The sequence below is a fragment of the Branchiostoma floridae genome, chromosome 18 (assembly GCF_000003815.2).
Source record: "Branchiostoma floridae strain S238N-H82 chromosome 18, Bfl_VNyyK, whole genome shotgun sequence".
Lineage (NCBI taxonomy): Eukaryota > Metazoa > Chordata > Leptocardii > Amphioxiformes > Branchiostomatidae > Branchiostoma > Branchiostoma floridae.
The window spans coordinates 4,781,834-4,808,046 of NC_049996.1; the positions used below are offsets into that span (position 1 = coordinate 4,781,834).

The window sequence follows — 26,213 nt, forward strand, 5'->3', positions numbered from 1 at the left end:
CACATCGAACGTTTTCACAAAGTTATACAGTTTCTCATATATACTTTCCATTACGTCCTTTCGAAACAGGTTTGTTCCACGTTTGAATGTTGAATTGTATCTTGCCGTACAACCGCCCGACCATGTACCTACTAGATGAATGACAATATATCTGGATGTATTCACATTCATGACAATCAGGTTGATAGCTCCCTTGATATAACGTGGTTGTGTTTTACTGTAAAGTACCACGTTTGTTTCTCTATTCTCCATTTGACGCCCTAGATTCTTCCTTCTCCTACTTGTTTGACAATGTTGCTTGCACGTGGTCACGACCCCCAGAGGGCACATGACACCAATGGAAATCTGTATTGGAGATATATGAATGTAAAACAAGGCATCATCATCTTTGCCGCATATCAGCAGTGCAAACAAAACAAGTCATGCGCAAGTTCTGGTGTCATCATCTCATTCCTAAACATTCTAGGTCACAACAGCTTATCCTACATTATAATGCTGTCGCAAGCGTCACAAAGTCCAATGTCAACAATGGTGGGAAATATTTCACTGTTTCAAACAATGTCGCCATATTCCTTTCTGATGACGTCAGCATAGAATGACCACTTTAAATTAGAAGGACTAAAATGTTGTTTTGTTTTACCAAATCTGCGTCTACATCCTGCATGCCACCAATGTAGAAAGAAAGGGGCTTCTACAAGTCTTAAAATGGCTAAAAATTGGACCCAAAGCGTAGGCGTTCACTGACCTCTGCCCTCCTAGATGTCGCCCTTCTGAAGAATCGGCACTCTCGTGTGGCGATTGTGGCGCCCGATCAGCCAGCGGGTCAGCCACGGCCCGTGCACAGTCGTGTCAAACTCGTCCACTTCATCACCCTGTCAGACAAAAAGACAGTAAAATTAGATTAGATATGACTTCAGCAATCTTACTAGATGTCTATGAGGTCAAACAGACAGCAACTGTAATACTGTAAAGAATGCCTCCGCCCCAGAGGCGTCAAAAAACACTCAATGACAGCCCAGTGCTCGTCTCGAGAACTCCCCCGCGGTCAGCATCGCTACGTGGTACCTAGTTTGGATCCTTGGCGGAGCGCATCAGAACAGGCCTGCGCTTCTCCCAAAATCCGCTAGGCTTGTCAGGATCCTGCCAACGCAGATCTAGGCTCCAGCGGATTTGTTCCGTTTTATTCAGGAGACTGGATTTCTTGGAAGAACCATGAATTACTTAATTGCTTTTTAACAGCTGCTGCACGATAACAACAACAGTGACAAGGATAGTTCTGTCTGCATACACGTGATTATCTAAGCCATATCAATGATCAGGAATTACATCTGAAGCGATTTTCAAAGTACCAATGAAATGAAATTCAATCTGTCATTCACGTTAAAGTTTTGTCTTTTCAGGAGATATTTATATGGTATACAAATCAATTGTCTGCTGTCGAGTCCTGTGTGTTCCTTATACCTCTGTCACATTACTCACGATCTTAATTCGGGCGTATCTATGGAAGATCAGCCATATTTAAGGTCGACAGAGGAGTTGCGCGTATTTTTCACCTGAAAACTGTCCCTGTCACATATAAGCCATACTTTGTAAATTGCACAATTGTTGTGCAATAAAGTTATCATTATAAGGTTCCGGTTCGGAGTTTTTTTTTAGGATTTGGGGCCGATTTGACTGTCTCTGAGAAAAGCACTAACGCTTCTCAAAACACCGTTTTTCGGATAATTCAATGTTTCCGATGGAAAAGGGTGTGTTGTCGCTGACCGACAGACTCATTTGACATTTTCTGTAGAAATGTTATTTTTGGTTAAAACCATCAAAAATATATGCTTTTCATAAAAAAAATTGCTAATTTGGGGCCATTTTTTACAGGCCGCTACACGGAAAAAATGAATTTTCCTGGGATAATGACTCATATGGCAATGAAGGTCGCCACACTCAAGACTTCTTCTGTATACTGAGTAAAATGGAAAAAAAGTTATCCGATACGTTTTCCGCAAGCTCCGATTGCGCTAAAACACCCAAAACACACATAGAACGCATTATCTGGGTAATCAGGCGACGAAACGCTTTACCGCTATCGCGCGCGCTAATACCAGGAAGTGTTCGCCGCACGATCAAATCTCCGACACCATAAAACGCTACGAACAACAAGCATTTGGAGAAGTATAAAAGATTATAGACTTTTAAAGCGATAGCCGAAAAATCTAGGGCTAAAGCTATGGAGACAACCTCTGATTTGCGTCTTATTCTTAGGGACTATTTAGATATCTGGACACTTGAAATTCCGAACCGGAACCTTAAGAGGAATTTTTTTTCTCATTATACATTTTTATTACTTAAAAAGTTCATATCTACCATATTTCCAAATTTGGTTTGTCTGCGATGGTTACTTTTCCCACAGGAGCGGTTTAAAGTCAAGTCAAAAACACTGTGTTTTGAGGCTGTCAGGCCTAGATGCATATTGGAACTACGTCATAATGGAGAAACATTCAAAAACTTGCTTTTTTCTGACATCGCTTTTCAGAAAACGGATAAAATGGGTTGCAAAGTCTGCCCATGAACTTTTCCGGGAAGGTATGTGCACTCTCCGTCGTTTCGTTGCTGCACATCGGCAGAAAACCGTCTTAAAAAGTTGGCATCGCTGACGTCACGGAGTGACGTCAGCGGTTGCTCAAGGAAAACAGCAGGGGGGCGCGTTTTAAGTTCGTCGCTTGTAAGTAAAATGAAGAATGTGCCAGATTTTGACATGGAGCGGCAGACCAGATCTCACACTTTCAGAATCAAACGCGTCCGACACCAAACTCTTAGCTACTTCGTCGTGAACGGCCCCTTAAGAAGCAAAATGCTCCTCAAATGTGTACAAGAATGCATTCTTACACAGTGCAAAGCACAAACTGGATCTTATTGTCGGCGCTAGATGCGGGCAGTTTGAATAAGCGCGGCAGAGATGTGTAGTACTTTTAGTAGGCTACTACTACATACCACCGAAAGAAAAAAACATCGCTGCGTTAAGGAGCCTGGACTCCATGCAGCAGCTCCCGGACTGGGCCATGGTGGCTGGGGTGAAGGCTTTCAGCAATTTCCTCCATCTGTGAGTTGTTGATGTAGTGCACGATTTTCTCCGCCTGGGTCTCGATCTTCCCCCAGTCTGCCTTCTGCTTTCCCGCATCAAACTGCATCGATGCAAGCTGTTCTTGTGCCAATCCTTTCCATGTCTGAAATTTACAATGATGGGGAAAATCTGTTGTGTGTTTAACATTTCCCATGGGTAACCATATAGAGCTATTCCGTATTACCGGAGGCGATCCGACCCGCGGGAAGGCCGGGCCCGAGGGTAATACATGTTGTGTTTTATGTTTATAATGCCAACCAGAGCAAGTTTATCGCAAATAAGAGAGCAAAAGACGTGACATCAATGCACATCTCGGCAACAACTTAACTAATTCGTTAAGATGGCTAAAAACAAGATGGCTAAACTTTGAAAATAGACACCAGAAACTAACAAGAATTAAAGCGACAACGTTTGTTACAACAGTAAACTTAACGCTTTTTCTTCAAAATGATTAACATTATTGGTTGCATCATTTAGGCGTAAGTTGACGTTTTTGTGGACATTTAAAAAGTGGGAAGCATTTTTACACCAGGTCAGACAGAATACCTTGTAGGCTGTGATACCATTTTTGTCGCTTCAATTCTTTTTTTTTTACGTTTAGTGCGCATATTTGGAAAATTTAGCCATCTTTTTTTTACCCATCTTGTTTTTTTTCGCCCTATCTCACTATTTTTGCCGTCTGCAGGGGATGCCATCCATAAAATTTACTTTCTGTGGCCTTAATATAAGCCTTCTTGTGACCATAAGTTATCCACAGTGTACACCTGAATCCGTAATATGTAAGAATTAAACAGAAAAGCCTTGCCACTTTCGAAAGAAAAATGCTTACCAAACAACCAAAAGCTGTATGCGACAAAGTCACCTTTCAGTCTGAGATTCACAACTACTAAACACGCTCAACCAGAATGAACACGATCAGACTGCCGAAACCAAAATCCAACTCTCAGAAAAGGCGCTGTCTATACAGGATGTCACGGCTGTGGAACAGCACCGGCAACAATTAGTAAAGTATCGGACAGTAATTATTGATTATGAGGAATTATGTTACTTTTGCTATTTATTGTCACTTTGTATGTCTATATATTTTTTAATTTAATGTAAAATATGAATGTAATGTGTAAATATGAATGTGTCAACCACAGGAAGAATAGCCTCTTATGAGGCTAATCTTGGATCTAAATAAACTCAACTCAACTGATATAGGCCAGACGCCATTATGTACAACCATTATAGATTGTGCCAAAGTAACTATCTTTCAAACGTAATGTAAAGAAACTGTTTACAATGAAATGCAATTTCTATATGTTGTATAAGAGACCAGAGTTAGATGTAATGTTACTGTATCGTGGTTCCTTCTAGGAACTCCTTGAATAGTATGTTATCATAACGGACTAAATCACTACTAACAGTCCAACCTGCCCAGGCGACCACCTCTTCTTAGCGACCACCTGGCCATTGCGACCACTTTTTCTCGGTCTCGAAAATTTTCCCCATTGACGTAAGCATTACAACGACCACCTGGCCAAAGTGACCGCAACCGGGACCAAACCACTGCCCATAACGACCGTGTCGTTTTCAAATCTTGAGGTGTCATCGACTTTCAATGATAACTAGCGTGATTTTGTGCCGAATTCGGCCAGTTTGCGTCGGATTTTGACTACCATTACAATGTTATGTTAAAAATGTATGTATGTATGTTTTTACATTTTACAGACCCTTGGCCTTATGCTACATGTCTACAAACTATAATATAGAATCACTTTAACTTATTAATACTAGCAGTCCACAGCCGTCTGTTAGTAGCTTGTCTAGCTAACTGTTCGAAGGACGAGTGTTCGCAATCCATCAGCAAGGAACCTTCAGGCGGGTTTTCGCCTCCGCTCACATAGACCTTCAGGGTTTGCCTGAGCAGTCTGGACGGGTCCATGCGGAGAATGTGGCCCAGGTACCGGAGTCTTCTCCGGCGGATGGCTGTCAAGAGGTTGCAGTCTGGGTTTGTAGCTGTGTCCCGGAAGTGTTTGCTTGTGATCACATGTAGGCATCTGCTGTTGAAGCCATTGATCATTTTTGTGACATCCTAAAATAAAGATGGCCGCGGATGCATGTACGTGTGCTTGCTATTTGTCATTTAACACAACGGAAACCATTTAAACTATGCATCGGGCATGTTGTGAGTCGATACTTTTCTAACCGACCACCTGACTAAATCGACCGCTTTTGCCCAGGCCCCACGGGTGGTCGTCTTGGACAGGTTTGACTGTACTTCCATGTGATGCATTATTTGTTTCCTTCCATAAACTTGCGTATTGTTATACGCCCAAAGGTAGCTACTTAAGCAACTGGATAGATTTTGATTGTAACGAGTGACTTATTTGGTGCGTATCTTATTGGCTTGATGTCCAATCTTAATCGACGTTGCTTAAGATAGTGTTTAACCCCCTCAAGCACCCGACCTTTTTGCGACTAAAATGACCATGACCATGAGTCGGTCCATTAGTGTGGGACCCCAAAATGTTCATAAAGTCTACACTGGAAACCTCTGGAAACTAGAAGAACTGAACACCTGTTGCATACAGTTTACAAGTCTGTTAACCACCTACTACCAGATTATCTCAATGTATTCCATATGGTATCAGAGACTCACAGTTACCCTACTCGCCATAGTTAAAGCCAATCAGTACAGCTGCCACAAGTTCACTTGGAATGTGGAAGACGTAAGTTTAGCTAAAGGGGCGTTTGGCAGTGGAATCACCTTCCAATGACCTTAAAAACGGCTCCCAACATTGCAACATTCAAGCATATGATGAAACTGAGAGCTGACCTCTGACCTCACGACCGGACAGAAGTATGATTATGGAAAACGGTCTTTGTATATATTATTTGTATGTTATGTATTGTGCTGATGTGTCATGTATAACGTTATGTGTTATCAAGGGCCCCACTGTAAAGCAGTGTGATACACTGAGTTTGGGCTACCCTGGCTAAAGAACAAAGAATAATAATTATAATAATAAAAAAATCTCAGTTCCAATTTTTATCGTTGGTCATTGTACATACTTTGCTTCGTCAATGTAAGAGGAATCAATCTTCGTAAAACCTTGGGAGAATGTATAGCAGATATTGACTGACAATGTCACGGAAGAATTTTTTTTCAAATCAAAAATGTTTAAAAGGCACTTCAAAATTTACGCTTGGGGTCCAAATGGACCCCACTCGGGTGTTTGAGGGTTAACTGTGAAGAGTTCGCTGCTCAACTGTGAATTACATAACATCTTGAATTCAGTGGAATAAAGAATCTGATACTTTATCTGTGACTTTGCTGTCTTTAAGAGACTTGTATAGAATTGAATAGTCAAATGTTGCTGACAGAACCAAATGTTATTTTCAGTGTGTTATTTCTAGTGTAAGGTATTGCAAAGAGATGTGATATGACAATCAGAACAGACATCACGTAAAATGTTTTTGTTGGAAATAAGAAATCCATCCCTTTGATATATTTGTCTTCGTCATATCATGTTATTTGATTGAATTCACGTTGTTAGATCGTTGGTAGAGGGACGAAAGTTTGGAAGAGAGGCGCCCTCAAAGTCAACTTGGCCCTGCCCTTGGTGCCGGAAACACTATTATATTAAGAAAACAGTCTATCCTACCCTATTTGTCACTTTGATCAACTCAAAGAAATCACTTCAAGAATTCCACAATAACGTTTTTCTTGACTCCTCTCTTCCAAAGAGGTAGGGGTTTTAAAATTTCGCTTTTAGCTTCTTTCATTTTGCCATCTTGCTACTGCAGTTGTCCATTATGTCTGTCATTTTCATGGATCAAAAGCGACTCCTATCAGATACGGAAAGAACTGCAGGGGCGAATGACATCTAACAGCTGCAAAACTTACAATGGCCGCTAGGAGCCCCCACTGACACATGGCGTGAATATGTGCCCAGATTACTCAAGTAGGAAACTTGGCCTTCAGAAATATAGACACATATCTATACATGTACATGTTAAAAACAAAAGAAAGACACAAGTAGACAAACAAAGAAACATTAATATATCGTAAAGCGCGATCTATTGGACTGTGTGAAATGTGTTCAGCACCAAGGACAGGGAGTGGATGGTAAGAACCCTATTTGGTTAAAAATTATACTTTGAACATGCTTTCTTAATGCTTTCCTCAATGGTTATGTATGGCTTGCCTTCTTATGGTTTCTCGTCACAAACTGAGAAAAAGTTATCTACTTAGGTGTACTAATCTTGCTGAGTACATCTGACAACAAACAGGTGGTAATAGACTGATCCTGGCTGTCCATCACAATCAACTATTCAACCAATAATATCATGGTAATTAGTAGTTCAACCAATGAGAGAGTAAGTTGCTACATGTCCGTCAAATATTTGCTTCATTTTGCATTTGTTTTTATTTTGCATTAATTTTATAACATTTGTTGGAGGTGGGCGTGGCTTAGCATGGCTCTATGATGTAACAATGTGTCAATCTTTAGAATAAATTGCAAACCTACTAAAACGCACATAGAACACACTATCTGGGTTATCAGGCCAAAAGACCGCATTACCGAGCGCGGACTAATACCAGGAAGTTACGCACCATCTGACCATCTTCTTGCCAAAAAAGGGAGTTAATAAGTGCTTTTTTGGGAAAAGTATATAATACACAGTCAGCCTATAATGATGAGCCAAAAATGGGAGCCTAAACTTGAAACGAAACAATTATAATTTTCCTTTTACTGTCTGGAGCTACTTTTTGTAACCAAATTCTTGTCCTTGGTGCTGAATGCCCTTCACGTAAAATCTACCTAGCCACATTTGACGTTACTAGTTCACATCAGTCGTTCATCTTACTAAATCTTCAGATTTTGGATCTTGAATTTTTTCTAGTGATTTAATCGTCATCATTTTAATTGATTTATACTCAGAAAACCTATTTTTTCACGTGAAGACCCAACTATGCCAGTGTTCTGCTGCCCTCTTCAAGAATGTTCCTTACAAAGCTAGGACTCGCACTGACACAGCCTCTGTAACGAGTAAGTGTAGTATTTTATCTGACCAATATTTACTTTAACAGGAAACTTATTAAGCGTTGTAGAACGAAGTTAGAGGTAGACAAACTTACGATATGAAACGTTACTGAGTTATTTGTTGACGCTCCCATATGGAGAAAGGGGGTACTCAAGTTATCTTGTCGTTCGATACACGTTAACCGTCAGAACATGTTTTGCGGAGAACGTCAAGATTCTTTTGGCGTGAAGTCATGTTTATTTTATGTTCGAATGTTCTAAGATCGGTTCGTTATTTATTCTATGTCCCGTCTTGATTTTTGAACGTGATTTTGACGCTAGGTCGAATTTGTTTAGGTTTTTTTTCTACAGGACATCTGCTTTGGATGTTTCTAAGCAGCAAATTTTGCTGTCATTTTCTTTTCGTCGACTTGAGACTGCACTTCTGTTCCTTTGTGTAACGTTAACTACTCTTGAGTTTCCTTCGACCGTTTAAAGTTTAAAAGATCCCGAAAAGGTAAGTGTGGCCAGTAAGTTTTGAACATGTCAGACAGCCCAAAAAGTCAATGCCAACCTTTTCTAATATTATTTACTTTCTCTAATGCTAGTTCACCTTTATCTGTGGGGCAATCTATATTCGTTGTTTTTCAAAACAGCGGATAAAGATTACCCCGCGGCTAAAGGTGAACTAACGTTAGCATTAGTTATTCACTGGTACATGAACAGTTAAGCTGACTCATATTTACATGTGATGTTTTGTTTCTCTGTGTTGCTGCACATGTAGGCACATTGATGAAACTTCCAGGTGTCTTGGTCAGACAGCTAAGAAGATGCTCCTTGGGTACCCTTCAGTATCATACAATGGAAACTTCAGAATCTTACAGGTGTGTTCGTCTTGAAAATATTTTCTTTATTGTAATTTTGTGATATATTTCTTACAGTACTAACTTAAGTTGTAAGGTAAATTTGCATGTGTATTGGGAGAGGTTGTACTATGAGCATAAGCTCATATTCCTTCTAAGATACCTATAATACAACTTAAATTTGAAATTCCTTATTCCTTTATCTCACAATGTATCTGTTTACTTCATTCTCCAGAATGTTCATGGTCCCTTAGTGAAGATGTTCTCAGACTGTTTGAAATATGACAACATGAAATGTCAGCAGAACTGAAGTGGATATACAGAGAGGAGTAATACTGAAATGTGCACAGAGGCATTCTCTCCACTTTGAATCTTCACCCATTGAGTATAACAGGTATGTACAGGCACTAATTACTAATAGTCTGTTCGTGGTCTGGCCCAAAATAGCAACAACCTTTTGAAGGCCACTTTTTAAAAAAAAGACACTTAGTCTATCACTCATAATCCTCCCTGCATAATGTTCACCCTTGAAAGACAAATCACTCCCTTGATGCCTTTGACAGGATCCTGTTTCTGAGTGCTTTTCTATCTAGAACTAAGCTGGTTGACAAGGTTGTATCTGTACCTGAGAAGTCATGGCTTGTTATCATCTTTGTCTTCTCCATTTTCCTTGTGTCCACTTGGTTAATAACCACACGTGACTGTCCAACTGTCTGCTGTCATTCATGATCATATTTTTGAATGTAAAACTCAACCAATTGGTCCCCAAACTCCCTAACTGTCCATTTGCCTCACAACAGGAACCATAGAGTCTGGTGACTGTGAACAGAGAGGATCGTTCCTGAGACTGGTCCCCAAATGCACCATGTGCAAGTCAATGGTATGATCAGATTTCTTTCAGACTGAAAATAACTAGCTAAGGGCTGCATTCGCATTGTAGGATTGGCAAGAAATGCATATATCTTTGTTGAACAAGGAGAAAATATAGCCAAATATACATCATGCATTATGCTTGTTATCAATGTTTGCTCAAACACATGTGGTTTTGATGTCAGATTGCTTGCCATAAACCAATTTTTATTTGACTTTTTGAATTGCCTATATACAGCTACTGGTTAAGGTGTGGAGTAGGGACAACAGCATTCACACCTGGTGTTCCCCACAGGAGGATATTTGGACTGTCCACCGGCCCACTGAAGATGCCATTCTGCAAGACTATTCAACAACCATGTGGAATTTTGGGCAGCACCATCCATTGAGCTGTCTGGGACATCACAGGTATCACTAGTATGCCATGGGACTCCAACATAGCACTAATACTGTAGCACAGAGTCATTACAAGTATCACTAGTACGTCCTTCTGTACTGGTTCCTACATATCCAGTCCTTGTGCTCAGATGGTATAAAATGATGGACACTTTTGGATTCCGGCTTGAAAAGTGGAGACTCTAAATTTCTCCGAAAAAAACCTTCAAATTGAAGGTTTTTGATTAATTTTCATAACACAACTCTCAAATACTTTTCAACTGCTGGACAGTGTTTTGTTCTATTTTTTCAACAAAACTCAAGATTTCAAGTTTGAGCTAAATATATTATCAAACATAAATATGAATTATGTAATATGATTTTATTTTATTTTTCTACAATGCTGCTTGATCATTATTCCTTGAAATATCTCTCTCCATTGTTGTAGAATTGATCATTTCAGAGTGCACAGGTAGACTGTGTTTGCCTATATCTTTAGATCACACAGCACACACAATTTCCAGAGAGTCCCAAGCTGAGCTCCTTTACCGTGAGACCTAAATGTACATTTCCAACAATTATGATCATTTCAGTGTGTCCACTAGACTGCTGTTTGATACGATCCAATTTCTGAAAACTACCTCCTGTAAAAGTGAGGTTAGTACATGAATTAACTTATAGATTAGAATCATAATTTCATTTCAATAGAACCTCCTTGATTTAACTATAAAACTAAGCTCTTATATCAATCAAAAGCCTCTGAATCTGTTTAGAACAGTAGTATAAGTCACTCCTTGTTTAGAGAGGAACCTCACAGAGGCCAGCAAAGTGAGTGTGAGTGAGTGAGTGAGTGAGTGAGTGAGTGAGTGAGTGAGTGAGTGGTGTTGTCAAGTAGATAAGGTTCTGCATATGGCACCATGTCAAAAAAAGTATTCTTGTTACGAATGTCCAACAAGTTTTTTTTTTTCAAATTTAGTATGTTACAGGAAAATTTAGAATAGGACACTCATCAGATAAAATTTCTTGGGATGTGCATGTGCCAAAGTCACTTTGAAACATTCCCCAAATTTCTTTTAACTCAAGGTTTATTTCTCTGCACACAGAAATGCTGTGCTATGTTCTCCATTATCTTTATTTCCTCAAATAACAATTCTTACGACTGACTACTCTTCCAACACTGCAGCCCAACACTTTAATGTTGGTATCTATTTTTTTCACCTCATAGACTGTATAGTGACTTACATGACATTGTATAATACTAACAATGATCATAATTCTTGTCCTCTTTCTCGCCAGACATTGTACTTTACTCCAGACACACTACCTTTTCCTAAAAGTACACTGAGTCTCTTATTATATAGACCTTGTGTCTGTGACACATTTCCCAGATTCTTTTAATTCTAAATATAATTCAAAGTTTATTTCTCTGACAGCAGCACACAGATATATTGTACTACCTCTTGACTTTCCTCCTCACTACAAACTGACTAACTCTTCCAGCATTTCAACTCAATGCTTTGACACCATCTATATTTTCATCTCTAAGTAAAGACTACATAATGATAATCATCATTTAGATAGTATTTGTCCTCTTTGTAAATCTCAAGACACTGTTCTTTGCCTTTTCCTATAGAAGGGCACTATTGAATATGAACTTGTGTTTGCAAATTTCTTAAAGGTTGAACATCTCTTATCTCTTAATGCAATGATCTTACTCCTAATGACTTCAAGTTAGACTACTTTTCTCCAGTCTTTTTTACCATCCATTGATTCATGATTTGTGACATTCAGAAGTTGATGACCCATCAATTCTGTTTGCTCCTCTTTTAGTAACATTATGTTACTAAATTTGTGATTTGGCATTCCTGTAATTCACTGTTTAAACTGTCATGCATGATTGCATGCTGTATCACGGGAACTAGTCCTTTAACTTACAAGAACACTTTGGCATATGACATATGACAGCTAATCGCTTGTCTGCTATTATGTCTTTCCTTAATGCTGCCTTTTCCTTATCCTAAATTCTTAATTGAAAAAAAACAATTTAGCATTACATGACGTACATGTATCAGAACAGATATTAAGTAAGTTTTTTTTTCCCAGAATCAGTTCAAACATGCACTGTTTTGAGTTTTAGACAACTCTGGCAAAGGGTGACTCTTCCAGCACTGTAGCCAATACTTTGACCTTTATATCTATCATTTTCATCTTAAAGACCGAGTAGCATTACATGTATAGAATTAACAATAATCATAATTCTTGTCCTCTTTCTCCAGACACTGATTGTTCTTTGCCTTTTCCAAAAGAAGGACACTCTTATTTATACAACTTGTGTCTGCAAGACACTATTTCACATTTCTCAAATTTCCTTGAACTCAAAGTTTATATCTCAGACTGCACAGAATATGATGTGCTCCCTCAATGGCGATTCTTAGACATTTATTTTTAAAGTGTCCTGTCAACTACACTAAAAATAATTGTACTATCATATTGAACCTGTTCATTTATCCACCCTGCAGTCTGGAGGCTGCTGGAACGCCATCATCAGAGTCAGTGACTATCATGTTATGTTTGATAAATGAATGAATGAATGAATGAATGAATGAATGAATGAAAGAATGGATGAATGAATGAATGAATGATTTTATTTGTAAAACCTTGCAGCTGTATAGCTGTCTCAGAATTGATAATTACTTACAGACAGGAGTCAAGCGTATCTCCACACATATATTAGTAAAATCAGCGATATCGGAAGTAAAAAAACTGCGCTATTGAAGTTAAAATCAGTATAAATCTACAAGGCACTCAGACAATTTACACAAGCCTTAGGACAATGTTTAAAAAAAGTTGATATTGTTGATAACTGCATCCTGTAGTATTCAGAGACAGTTGTTGTAATCTTTGCATCAAAAGGACATACCCACTTTTGTCTTGATGAAGTAATAGGATTGCTCCTATCTTTACTAAAATATTGTTTTGTACTTGCTCCCTTTTTTCTCAATTCATGAACTTTATTTTTCTTGCTATGAAGGTGATTGTGTATTTGATATATTCATCCTTGTCATCTAGTTCTGTCTAAAACTGAATACCTCATTATGCAAAAAGTGGGAAGATTGGTAGCTTCATTTCGAGTGTGAAAATGTTGATCTATCCTGTCCTTAGTACTGAAACTTAAGTTTAACATGTGGTGATCAAAAATGTAAACAGATGTTTTCGTTTTTGAAAGGTTTAAATCTTACTATATCATTTTCCACTTTTTGAAACATAGTATAAGAGCAGCTTGCTTCAATTTCTCTTCTATAGAGATTGGTTAATATGGTAGTTAAGTCAATTGATGATACATTTGTATTTCTCCTCTTTGTCAGGCATTGCATACTGATAGCTGCCTCGCATAATGGTTCTATATGGCTTTTTCCAAATTACTAAATGAAGCAAACCCAGGAAGTGAATTGATACTTTTCTGTAACTTTGTCTTCTTATTTCGCTGTGTAAAAGCCCTGATATCTTGTTTGATAACTTTTCCCCCTTTCACCTACAACTTACTGCTAATTTCTATTCTCACTGATACAAAACATCTTTGTCAGACAGTCTACAAAATGTAATGCATCATGATGTAGTTTAAGTTACAACATCTTAAACGTGTTCTTGGATTCCTGAAAGCGTTGACATTTCTGATGACTGCTTCTCTTTCACTTACTCTCTATTCTCACTGAAACAAAATATTTTTGGCAGACAATTTAATTTGCATCATGATGTAGTTTGCATCACGGTAGAAAATAATTTTGACTGTTCTTTTTTGTCCAGACTGTGACAATATTACGTACTAATTGATGACAAACTGTGTTATTTTTTCATTAGATCTTGTAATGATGTAATCCATTGATCCTTACAACAAACACATATGGACATTCAATGCTGACTACTTTGGGGGAAAAGGGGGCAAACATATGGGAATTTCTGTCCCACCTTTAAAGTTTCAAACTGTCTGCATGCTTCTAATAAGGAAGCTCCTTACCAGATAAATCAGAGTCAGATCTTCCAGGAAATGGAAAAAATGTTGCATTTCCTTTCTTCTTAGTTCTACTTTCGATGAAATAAAACTCAAGTTCATGATTTTGTTTGGGATGATAGCCCAAAAGCTACATTTGACATTTGTTCACTTCCATTTGTAGCGTCTACTAAGCTTTCCTGATCTCCAGAACCAGTAGTATCTAAGTGTTACTGTTTAACACTGCTAAACTTTCCTGATATCATAAACCAGTAGTTTCTAAGTGTTACTGTTTAACACTGCTAAACTTTCCTGATATCATAAACCAGTAGTTTCTAAGTGTTACTGTTTAACACTGCTAAACTTTCCTGATATCATAAACCAGTAGTTTCTAAGTGTTACTGTTTAACACTGCTAAACTTTCCTGATATCATAAAACCAGTAGTTTCTAAGTGTTACTGTTTAACACTGCTAAACTTTCCTGATATCATAAACCAGTAGTTTCTAAGTGTTACTGTTTAACACTAAAACTTTCCTGATATCATAAACCAATAGTTTCTAAGTGTTACTGTTTAACACTAAAACTTTCCTGATATCATGAACCAGTAATTTCTAAGTGTTACTGTTTAATGCTACTAAACTTTCCTGATCTTCTGAACCAGTAGTTTCTAAGTGTTAGTGTTTAATGCTACTAAACTTTCCTGATCTTCTGAACCAGTAGTTTCTAAGTGTTAGTGTTTAACACTGCTAAACTTTCCTGATATCATAAAACCAGTAGTTTCTAAGTGTTACTGTTTAACACTGCTAAACTTTCCTGATATCATAAACCAGTAGTTTCTAAGTGTTACTGTTTAATGCTACTAAACTTTCCTGATCTTCTGAACCAGTAGTTTCTAAGTGTTAGTGTTTAATGCTACTAAACTTTCCTGATCTTCTGAACCAGTAGTTTCTAAGTGTTAGTGTTTAATGCTACTAAACTTTCCTGATCTTCTGAACCAGTAGTTTCTAAGTGTTAGTGTTTAATGCTACTAAACTTTCCTGATCTTCTGAACCAGTAGTTTCTAAGTGTTAGTGTTTAATGCTACTAAACTTTCCTGATCTTCTGAACCAGTAGTTTCTAAGTGTTAGTGTTTAATGCTACTAAACTTTCCTGATCTTCTGAGTTGTAGTTTCTAAGTGTTAGTGTTTAATGCTACTAAACTTTCCTGATCTTCTGAACCAGTAGGTTCTAAGTGTTAGGGTTTAATGCTACTAAACTTTCCTGATCTTCTGAACCAGTAGTTTCTAAGTGTTAGTGTTTAATGCTACTAAACTTTCCTGATCTTCTGAACCAGTAGTTTCTAAGTGTTAGTGTTTAATGCTACTAAACTTTTCTGATCTCTTGAACCAGTAGGTTCTATGTGTTAGGGTTTAATGCTACTAAACTTTCCTGATCTTCTGAACCAGTAGTTTCTAAGTGTTAGTGTTTAATGCTACTAAACTTTCCTGATCTTCTGAACCAGTAGTTTCTAAGTGTTAGTGTTTAATGCTACTAAACTTTCCTGATCTTCTGAACCAGTAGTTTCTAAGTGTTAGGGTTTAACGCTACTAAACTTTCCTGATCTCTTGAACCAGTAGTTTCTAAGTGTTAGGGTTTAACACTCAGACTTTAGTGTTCGTACAACCCATGACACAGTGACTGTTATTCTGAATCTCAGCACTTCTGTTCCTCTGAGACTGCATCTATCTCTAGTTCTATGAATATCCACAACATTTTGTTGACAGTCTGACTCCTTCTTTTTATTTTTTTTTAATCTGTAGACATTTGTATCTATAAATTCTTTTAACTTGTCTTTGAGAAGATGGATTCAACTAAAACCAGTTGAACTTGTATAATAACAGATGAAATTCAATTTGCTTTAGATGCTCTTACTACGCTCAAATCATTTGTTATTGCTAAATAAAGTTGGTAAGATATACTGGAAGCTTTGCGTTTTTGCTATTATGATGTTTCCTGATTTGTTTTATAAAGGTAACAGCTACATGACTTAGTAACATTGTAGCAGTAGCAGCAAATTGTTGCTAAATTTTGAGATGAACTTCTCCATATTGAACTGATTTGTGCTGGTTGACTCCACAATCTCTTGTCAAAATCCTAGATCTGTGTGTTATGAATGAAAGTACTTCTAATGTCTCTTCCTCCTTTGTGGTAATCAAATTTTAAGAAAAATGGTCAATATTGTTTACACGTCTCACTGCATGAAAAGTCGAATTTACCATAACGGTAAATGTGATGTAAAGCCTGGTAAAGGTTACATTTACCGGTAATTTACCGGCCATTTACCCGTCGGTAAATGTGCAGATTTACCCGGCATTTACCCTACATGGTAAGTCCAGTAATGGTTGCCTAAATTTACCACATTTACCCGGTTCATGTAAAGGCGTGTTTACCGAGATTTACCATTTGCGGTATAAGTCACAGTTACTGCCATTTACCCGCCTTTACCGTGGGTATATAGATGCATTTACCGGGATTTACCACTCACGTTAAATATCATTTACCGGCCTTTACCGTGGGTATATATACCTGCATTTACCGGGATTTACCACTCGCGTTATATCTCATACTTATTGGCATTTACCCATCTGTAACATTTACCTGGAAGTTCACAAACCATGTTGTATGACATCCAAAATTACCCACGTCTACATTTATTCACAACTATGAATCAGAAGGACATGCTTTTGATGAAATACAGCAAAATTTGTTAGATAAAGTTTAGTTACATTTTCTGAAGAATACTAGTATACACTGCAAATAAAATGTATAGTTTTATCAGCTACCACCTAGTAGGCTACTCTGTACATGTATTAACACACACATAAACCACACAATCTAAACATAAGTATTTGTCTTGGTAAATTATACATACAAGAATAGTCTTTATATACAGTAAATACAAGTAGTATCATGTTCTGTGCAAAATCCTGACTTTGTTGTCAATGATAACATCATGTCACCAATGAAAGTATGATTGTATAATGAAAGCTTGAGAAGTGCAAAGAAACAGTAGCATTACAAGGAAAACTGACCTGCAATGACATGGAAATGTGTAGGTCAACATTAAGTGTGGCCTGCAATGTTTCACCCTTCAATAGGCAGCATCATGTAACTACTACATATCATCCAATCAATGATTTATCATTCAAAACTTAGAAATATGTAGGTCAACATTTAGTGGGGCCCATGCTACATTTTACACTTTGTCAACATGATCAGTGCCATGTACTGTAAATGCATCTAAGTTCACAGTAGGAAGGTAATCGCTATGAGTTTGTGGTTGCGTAACAGTCACATATGTATCTGGGTCTTAAGACGAAAAGGTACTAGTATGCGGTTGTTCGCAGCAATTTTGAGTTCACGTTAAACCACGAACATTTCTGGATTTACAGTTACTTACTGCTACGTGTTTATTCAAGTAATGCTTTTTCATTATTTGATTTAAAAACAGATGATATCTGTATGTTACATGTACAGTAATGTCAATCTATACATTCTAAACATATATGTCAAATGCAAAAATCAACTTGTAGCTGCATAAACTTACTAGTAACATACATTTGCTTAATTCCACCAGGTGCCATTATACCGCTTCCTCAAAAAACATTGTCATAGAGGCCTTCTGAAGATTGTCTTCAACACCTAAATATCTGAATTGTATTACATTTCAGATATTTAACATTCGGTGTTCAAGACAATTTTGGGAAGACCCGTATACTAACGTTTTTTTGAGGTGGCGGTATGATGGCACCTGGTGGAATTATAATAGTCAATGTTATTTGAACACCTACATGTATGGTGCACCAGATTGTATGCTATAGAACTGCTTGTGCGTGTAATAAAAGAACTCCCCATTCCAATATAGTCATCTGAGACCACTGCTGTCATGGCCTCAGTGTAAGCTTGTCTCCCTCAGTGCCTGCATGTTGGACTTCTTGCTGTGGGTTTGGAGTCCTTGTAGCAAACCCTTTCCTGTATAAGAAAACCACCAAAGTACCATTAAACATAAATTCACTTTGAAATCTGCCCTACAAGTTTGGACAAACATGAATTAAAAACGAAACAATATGCTCAAGAAATATCATGCCGTGCCTCGTCCCAATAGATTATCAAACAACAGCTAACAACAAGCGAGAAAAAATGAGGACTCAGGATGGTCGCCTGCCTCAGTATACACTGACTCTGCTACTGCTGAGCATGAATATGCAGGACTGTTGTCTTACCTAAAGAGCCTTTGGCAGTACTTCAGCAGAAGAGCTAATCTGACAGTTCCTTGCTTTGTTCCCTGCCATCCTCCTCACAAGCTGTGCTGCACTTTTGAAGGAAGTCTCCACTGTTGGTGTACTGGAGTGGCCATATGTGTATTATATAGAAAGATAAATAATGTCACAGTTAAAAACTTCATGACTAAATCTGGGCATCCTCAAATAAATTCTACCTGAAATATTATATTGATCAAACATCTGTAACTGAATTACTAAACACTAGTAACTGAAACGAAAAAAAGAAGATGTTATGCCTTTAATAAAACAATATTTTTATCCATAGTCACTTAACACTGCTGATTCTATCTCATCAATTACATGTATATGAGTGTCACTTTGAAACTTTTGCTTGAAGAAATCAATTATACTTGTTAATCTTGTCAATACTTGCTCCCCCTTCAGTAATTTAGTATATCATATATATGTAGGGAGGGTGGTGGGCATTCAGTATTATCAAGTACATGTACAAGGTCGTTTATGAACAGGTTAAAGAGTGTAGGGCTAAGGTTACAGCCTTGCCTGACACCCTTCTCGGTTGCAAATGATGGCGTTAAACCAGACGATGTTTTGACGCATGTCAGGGGTTTTGAGTACATACATTTAATAAGCTTATAGAAATTACCGCCCACTCCTGACTCTAACAATTTATAACGGAGACCCTCTCTCCAAACGGAATCGAAGGCTTTTTTAAAGTCAACAAAACACGAATAAAGACGTTTATTATCTGTAAGATATTTGCTTAAAAGTGTATCAATAATGAACAGGTTATCGCTCGTTCTGAATTTGCTTCTAAAGCCAGCTTGATTGGGAGATATAAGTTTATTTTCATCTAGGAAATTGGTGAGGCGAGAGTTTAGAATAGATGTAAATAGCTTGGCCAAACAGCTGGTTACTGATATCCCTCTATAGTTATTGGGGTCATCTTTTGCCCCGCCCTTATGTAGGGCGACAATGTGGCTATTACACCACTCCTGGGGAAAATAACCAGACGACAGGAACAAGTTGAATCAAAGAACCCACACATTATAAAAGAAGTGGGTAAATTCGTCTTCCACTGCCTAAAGAGAAGAAGTCTAACCCAACAAAACCAGTATAATGTACACTAGCATAGCATAGTCATAGAATGTAGTTCCTAGCACCTTTGTATTTTTCCTTATTTTACATGTTGTTTGTACCTGCAATTAGCCCTCGGGCAAGAACTTGCAATAAACATATCATTTATATATCTACTAATACAGTGAAATTTATTTCTTCAGCATTTGCTACATCTAAAACATGACATGGATGCCTGTTTGACAACTACCAACAGGCATTTGTTTCTGGTTTATGCCAAGCATGCATGAACATGTTTTTTTTTTTGGTTTAGCTTAGAGATTTTCTCGTGGGGAGGGGGGCAGGTAACTATAGTAGTATACCTAGCTAGTACGTTTGGGACATATCTTTATCATTTGTGTAATCGTAATTCTGGCGATGTCACGTCAATAAAAACTCTAAATAGTAAATAAAAGTTGTAAATGATTAATAACGACACTTACGACAGCATCTGTAGTAATATTGTACTCACCGATCGAAGGCCCTTCTAAACATAGAGGGAGGGGGGCGAATTCCGAGGAAACAGTTGCTGCACGCTATTCACCAATGTCCCCGCATTTTGGGCTTACATCACGTTTCCCTTGACTCTCAGCCTTTCCCGGGACGAGAAGTAGACAATGGTGGGGCCATGTTTCGCGAAAAGCGATATACGACGCCTTTCATGCCGAAACGTACAAGAACCGTTAACGGTTTCACCCGGGCCCGCGCACTTAGTACGCATGCGTGATCCTGGGGGTCAGGGCTTTGACCTATTGCGTAATACAAGTCCCTAACTTTTCTACATAATCAGATTCTTTTGGCTATCTTTCATAATGTATAGATTTATAAGTAGTAAGTGTCTGGTCTTTGACTAAAAGCTGTAACCAATATCATAGAATTTGTCTGCGAATACATACATGATTTTTATTTCGAAAATAAATATATAATATAAAAATAAATCTTATCCGAGTATGTGTGCAAACCTTATAAGAATTTTTTTGCCTTCAGTGTGATGAAGAGACCACCCCATGACCTTTATTTCATGTTCATGAAGGTGCCACCAAGGACTTAATAACTAATTAACTTTTAACACTGATATGACAACCTGACTTCATATAACACCGAAATAAAGGCGTCTTTATCCTGGTCCCTTATCTTGGTCCCTTATCCTGGTCCCTTATCCTGGACCTTATCCTGGTCCCTTATATATTCCTGGCCCCTTATCCTGGGCCCTTATCTTGGTCCCTTATCCTGGTCCCTTATCCTGGTCCCTTATCCTGGCCCCTTATCTTGGTCCCTTATCCTGGTCCCTTATCTTGGTCCTTTATCCTGGTCCCTTATCTTGGTCCCCTATCCTGGTCCCTTATCCTGGCCCCTTATCCTGGTCCCTTATCCTGGTCCCTTATCTTGGTCCCTTATCCTGGTCCCTTATCTTGGTCCCTTATCCTGGTCCCTTATCTTGGTCCCTTATCCTGGTCCCTTATCTTGGTCCCTTATCCTGGTCCCTTATCTTGGTCCCCTATCCTGGTCCCTTATCTTGGTCCCTTATCCTGGTCCCTTATCTTGGTCCCTTATCTTGGTCCCTTATCTTGGTCCCTTATCTTGGTCCCTTATCCTGGTCTCTTATCTTGGTCCCTTATCCTGGTCCCTTATCTTGGTCCCTTATCCTGGTCCCTTATCCTGGTCCCTTATCTTGGTCCCTTATCTTGGTCCCTTATTTTGGTCCCTTATCTTGGTCCCTTATCCTGGTCCCTTATCCTGGCCCCTTATCTTGGTCCCTTATCTTGGTCCCTTATCCTGGTCCCTTATCTTGGTCCCTTATCTTGGTCCCTTATCCTGGTCCCTTATCCTGGTCCCTTATCCTGGTCCCTTATCCTGGTCCCTTATCCTGGTCCCTTATCTTGGTCCCTTATCCTGGTCCCTTATCCTGGTCCCTTATCCTGGTCCCTTATCCTGGTCCCTTATCCTGGACCTTATCCTGGTCCCTTATCCTGGTCCCTTATCCTGGTCCCTTATCCTGGTCCCTTATCCTGGTCCCTTATCCTGGACCTTATCATGGACCTTATCTGGGACTTTATCTGGGACCTTATCCGGGATTCTCAGTATCTGGGGATAATAGACAGACACTATGGGCTAAGGGGGCTTACACAGGTTGTCCTGGTTACATACCTAAGGGCTTTATATCTCTGGGATGGATTCATTTCATTATCTATATGCTATACATGAATACTGATATTTATCCGATATTTACACATATTTACCGGGTAAATCTGAGGTATTTGTCGGTAAATGTCAGGTATCACATTTACCACGAATTTACACACCCATGGTAAGTTTGGTAAATCCCAGATTTCATGCAGTGTCTAACCCTTGCCTTATGGGGTATAAACTGGATAGTGCGTATTTGAATGTTAGTCAGTTTGAGCCACTTTAAATTAGTATTTTAACAAAATATTACTACTGCCTGCTAATGCTATATCTCATATTCAAACAACATTGATGTAAAGTGTCTTGCTTATTAGTTTTTCCTAACTCTCCTGTTCTTATTTGTAGATAATATCAACCAACTCCCAATCTCTATATCTTAGAATATGCCTTTCAGTGTGAGTCAATTGCTATTAGGCTGTTGCTTGTACAGATATGCTTTGCCTATAGAAAATATGATGATACTTTCCTGGTCTGTAGTCTCTGAGGAAGGGAAGGGAAGGGAGGTTGACTTCCCAGTAATGGTTACATGATACAATCCAAAACATTTTTTTTTTGCTTTGAAGGTTTAATTGTTCTGTTAGTTGTTAGCATGCTCATCTAGTTCTGTTTATTAATAAGAGTTCCCTGTATATATATTCCAATGTATGTTGGAAATGTTGACATACTATATTTCACTTAATGTCCCGAGTCTTGCCCTTGGTGCCAAATTGAAGTTTGCACATAATTCTGCATTAAATGTACATAACATGTGTTTTCTGTATTCTGTGTTTTGGGGTTAATTTTTAGCTAGCTGCTTGATAGTTGCCTTGATAGTTGCCTAATGTTTTTCATCTGTATGGAACTAAACTTTGTTTATTCTGTGGAGGTATAATATTATTGCTTTCTGACTACCAGGGCATCATTAGACTTAACCAGTACATAAAATGTACTTTGATTATTAATTACTTACTTCTTGTTGGGAAATAGGTATTATTTGGTATTATGATTATCTTATTTGGACTTGCATATTCTTGTTGAATGGAAATTTTTCTGTAAAGAAGTAAAGGCTTCACTGAAGACTGTATGCCAAAATATCTTCCAGATGCCATGTTTGATTTTGTAGGTTTGTCAGGACAAGCCTCTGGAAGAGATGGTTCTTTTCTATACTTTGATATTGCTAATATATAATTCTGTATTAATCCGCTGAAAACCTTCAAGTTATAACGAGTCCTGTCCTTGGTGCTGAACTATGTCAGAGTTGTGACATTCCTATCCTTTGTTTTATACTTTTGTAGTCTGATCATGACATGTGTCTGCTATATGACACTGTAAAACAGTAAATATGGGTGTGAATGTGATACTTAAAACTTGTTGTGATAATTTCTGATAATAGATGAACCCCATTATTAAATTGAAAATCACTTTCTACTGGTTGATATCTTCAACCTTTGTCGTTGAAACCATCGTCTGCATAATTTTTAGAGTCATCCACCTAATGAAACCTTCTACATGTACTGTACATGCTTGCACTCCTCTTTATTTCTACTTTTACTATACCTTACTTGCTATATGTCACATAACACATGTATTATGCAGGTACTTTCTACTTTATGAATACATATGTTCATGTAGTAGGAGACTTTTATAACTATATTTTCCAGGCTGTCTTCATTTTGTGCTTTGAATGATGATGATTATGATATCTATTGACCAGTGCTATTTTGTAGTAACGAAAAATTTCGCAGCCCCAATACTGGTACTTCTTCCAAAGCCTTCGACATTCTTAACAGTCTTTAAGTTCTGATTCAAAGAAAATCACCCAAAGTAATGACCGTCACATTGGTCTCATCCTATGTTGGGTATGATCTTTGATCTCTTTCACAATAATCTTGAATTCTTGATGAATCTTTGTTCAAAGAGGATTTTTTAAGAATTTTTAGGATAAACTTTCACCTTATCTTCTTTATAAGACAAATGTTGCTTGATTGTAGATCATGTTAAATTTTAATGCTAAGTCGATTCTTTGATGAATTTTTAAAGATTTCTCTACCCTGCTCACCTTTGCACAAGGTAACTTCTTCCAAAGCCTTTGACATTCTTTACTTTGAAGTTCTGATGCAAAGAAAATCACTCAAAATAATGACCATCACATTGGTCTCTTCCCATAGTGTATCTTTGTCAATCTCTTTCACAAAAATATTGAATTCTTGATGAGTTTTCATTCAAAGAGGAATTTTTTCCACAAATCTTTAGGCTAAACTTTCACCTTACCTTCTTTGTAAAGACATAATGTTTCTTGATTGTATATCTCATTAAATTTTGATTGATTCTTTGATAAATTTCCGAAGATTTCTCTGCTCTGCTCACCTTTGCACAATGTAACTTCTTCCAAAGCCTTCGACATTCTTTACTTTGAAGTTCTGATGCAAAGAAAATCACCCAAAATAATGACCATCACATTGGTCTGATTGTAATGTGTATCTTTGTTGATCTCTTTCACAAGAATATTGAATTCTTGATGAGTCTTCATTCAAAGAGGAATTTTTTTTACAATTTTTTAGGCTTAACTTTCACCTTAACGTTTTTTATCAACATATATTGCTTTATTGTATACCTTATTGAATTTTGATACTAAGTCGATTCTTTGATGAATTTCAGAAGATTTCTCTGCTCTGCTTCAGGTCATCCCTTTGCACTTTGGTTCAAGTTTTCTTTCTTAGAAGTTCTTTTGCAAAAAACATCTCTTCGGCACCCGGTGAATAAATTTCTAATCTGATAAATGGGACAACTGCATATCACAATTGTATAATTATGCTATATTATGATCCCTATCATGGTCTTTATGTTCCCCTTTCTGCAACTACCTACCAAGTGATAAGCATCCAAAAAGATTGATACAAGGATATCTGACAAGTTCAGCAAGTGTATGTGAGTTTTTTTATGATAAAAATAATTCAAAACCTGAACTTTTGTCTATTAATATGCATTCTTCTGACTAATACAAGTTGATTTTTTTATTCATAAATATCTTTCATAGATATTAGAACTGTCAGTGTTGAGGTGTCAAAGAATTTTTTTTTAAATTATTGATCTTTCTATAGAATCTAATAAGTAGCCTGCTTTCAAAGCTCTATAAACTACATTGTAAATCTAATGGAATATTCAAGTGCTCTCTTTAATTTTGCACTTAGCTTAAGTCTAGTTATGTTGACTTTGATAATTTCATTCCAGTTCATGGCACTGAAATCCAATATGCAGTTTCACAATTTTCTTCTCTAGTATTCCTATATTCTATAGTGTGGTCAACACTGTTGGCGCCTAAACATTCTACTGCTGTGAAATAGGACAGGTTCTTATAATTTCGACAACCTAATGTAAAGAGGGATAAACTCATTGACTGCTGTCTTCTCTTTACATTATGGCTTAAAAACCACAATTTTGTCTGTAAGATTATTTTGAGGAAAGTATATTATCTCAAGACAAATTGGAGCCTGGTCCAAGATCTCTAGCAGTTCATCCGCATATATGCTACCTATTATTTAAAAAGCAGTATTCATCAATGCAAACAAATTTACTTTTAACCTTTCCCATTTTTGTACCCTGAACTCCTCTTTGTCACTTTTATTTAGGTTTTGATAGACAGAGATATTCTGTAACTATTTTGGCATTTTTAAGACTTTTTATTCGTGAATGTCTCTTCCTAAACAGTGTACATAACAAACTAAACCATAGTTCACAGAGTCAAAATCCTGGACAATTTAATTTGAATATTTAGTTGTCATGTTGAAAGCTTGATTGATCATGAAACGTTTAGCCCTCTAGTTGTTCCATTATGATGGAAATTATTTCATCTTCATTCTTTTGTGCCAATTTGCGAACACCATTTTTTAAAATGTTCCATGTATATGGTTGGACTGTATACACCAAGATACTCTTGGGTACAACTCAGTTCATGATGCGACGTATTTGCACACTTTTACTCTCGTGAGCTATGCCTTAATTTGATGCATTCTAATTAAGGGATTTTCCTTAAGTTTGTACGCTATAATTCTTCTTAGATTGTTCAATGATCTGAGATGTTGCTTTAGCTGTGACGTCGACAGCCTGGACATTCTTGAAGTGCACAAGTGGTTTTGGAGAATCTTAGCCATTGTTTACTGTAACTGTGTTATCTAAATGAATAAGTTTACTTCTAGTTTCAGGAAACTTTAAATTTTTTTCTGAACTTGGTCTGTTTTATTAAGACAAAATGTCTAATGTCTTGCCTGACTACTAAGGCTGAAAAGATTTTCAAAACTGTATTACATTCATTTGTGTAACAAAGTGGGCACTATTGTTGCATTCCCTTTAATATCCATTATATAGAAAATTGATAGATGATCACATTTTTCCTTGATGTATTTTATTTGAGCTACATTCACAGGCTT

The 26,213-nt window shown here is 37.5% G+C and overlaps 2 long non-coding RNA genes across 2 annotated transcripts; one reads left to right on the forward strand and one right to left on the reverse strand.

Annotated features, from left to right (window-relative positions):
- The first annotated feature begins 8,922 nt into the window (after nucleotides 1–8,922).
- LOC118405326 lies at nucleotides 8,923–10,932 on the forward strand. The gene is made up of 4 exons (XR_004829885.1): nucleotides 8,923–9,011; nucleotides 9,226–9,384; nucleotides 9,791–9,870; nucleotides 10,156–10,932. It is a non-coding gene; the product is annotated as an uncharacterized LOC118405326 (long non-coding RNA).
- Nucleotides 10,933–17,025: 6,093 nt separating this feature from the next.
- On the reverse strand, nucleotides 17,026–20,305 carry LOC118405315. The gene is made up of 3 exons (XR_004829873.1): nucleotides 20,093–20,305; nucleotides 18,487–18,607; nucleotides 17,026–18,235 (listed from the first exon to the last, which is right to left on the reverse strand). It is a non-coding gene; the product is annotated as an uncharacterized LOC118405315 (long non-coding RNA).
- Between the last annotated feature and the right edge of the window lie 5,908 nt (nucleotides 20,306–26,213).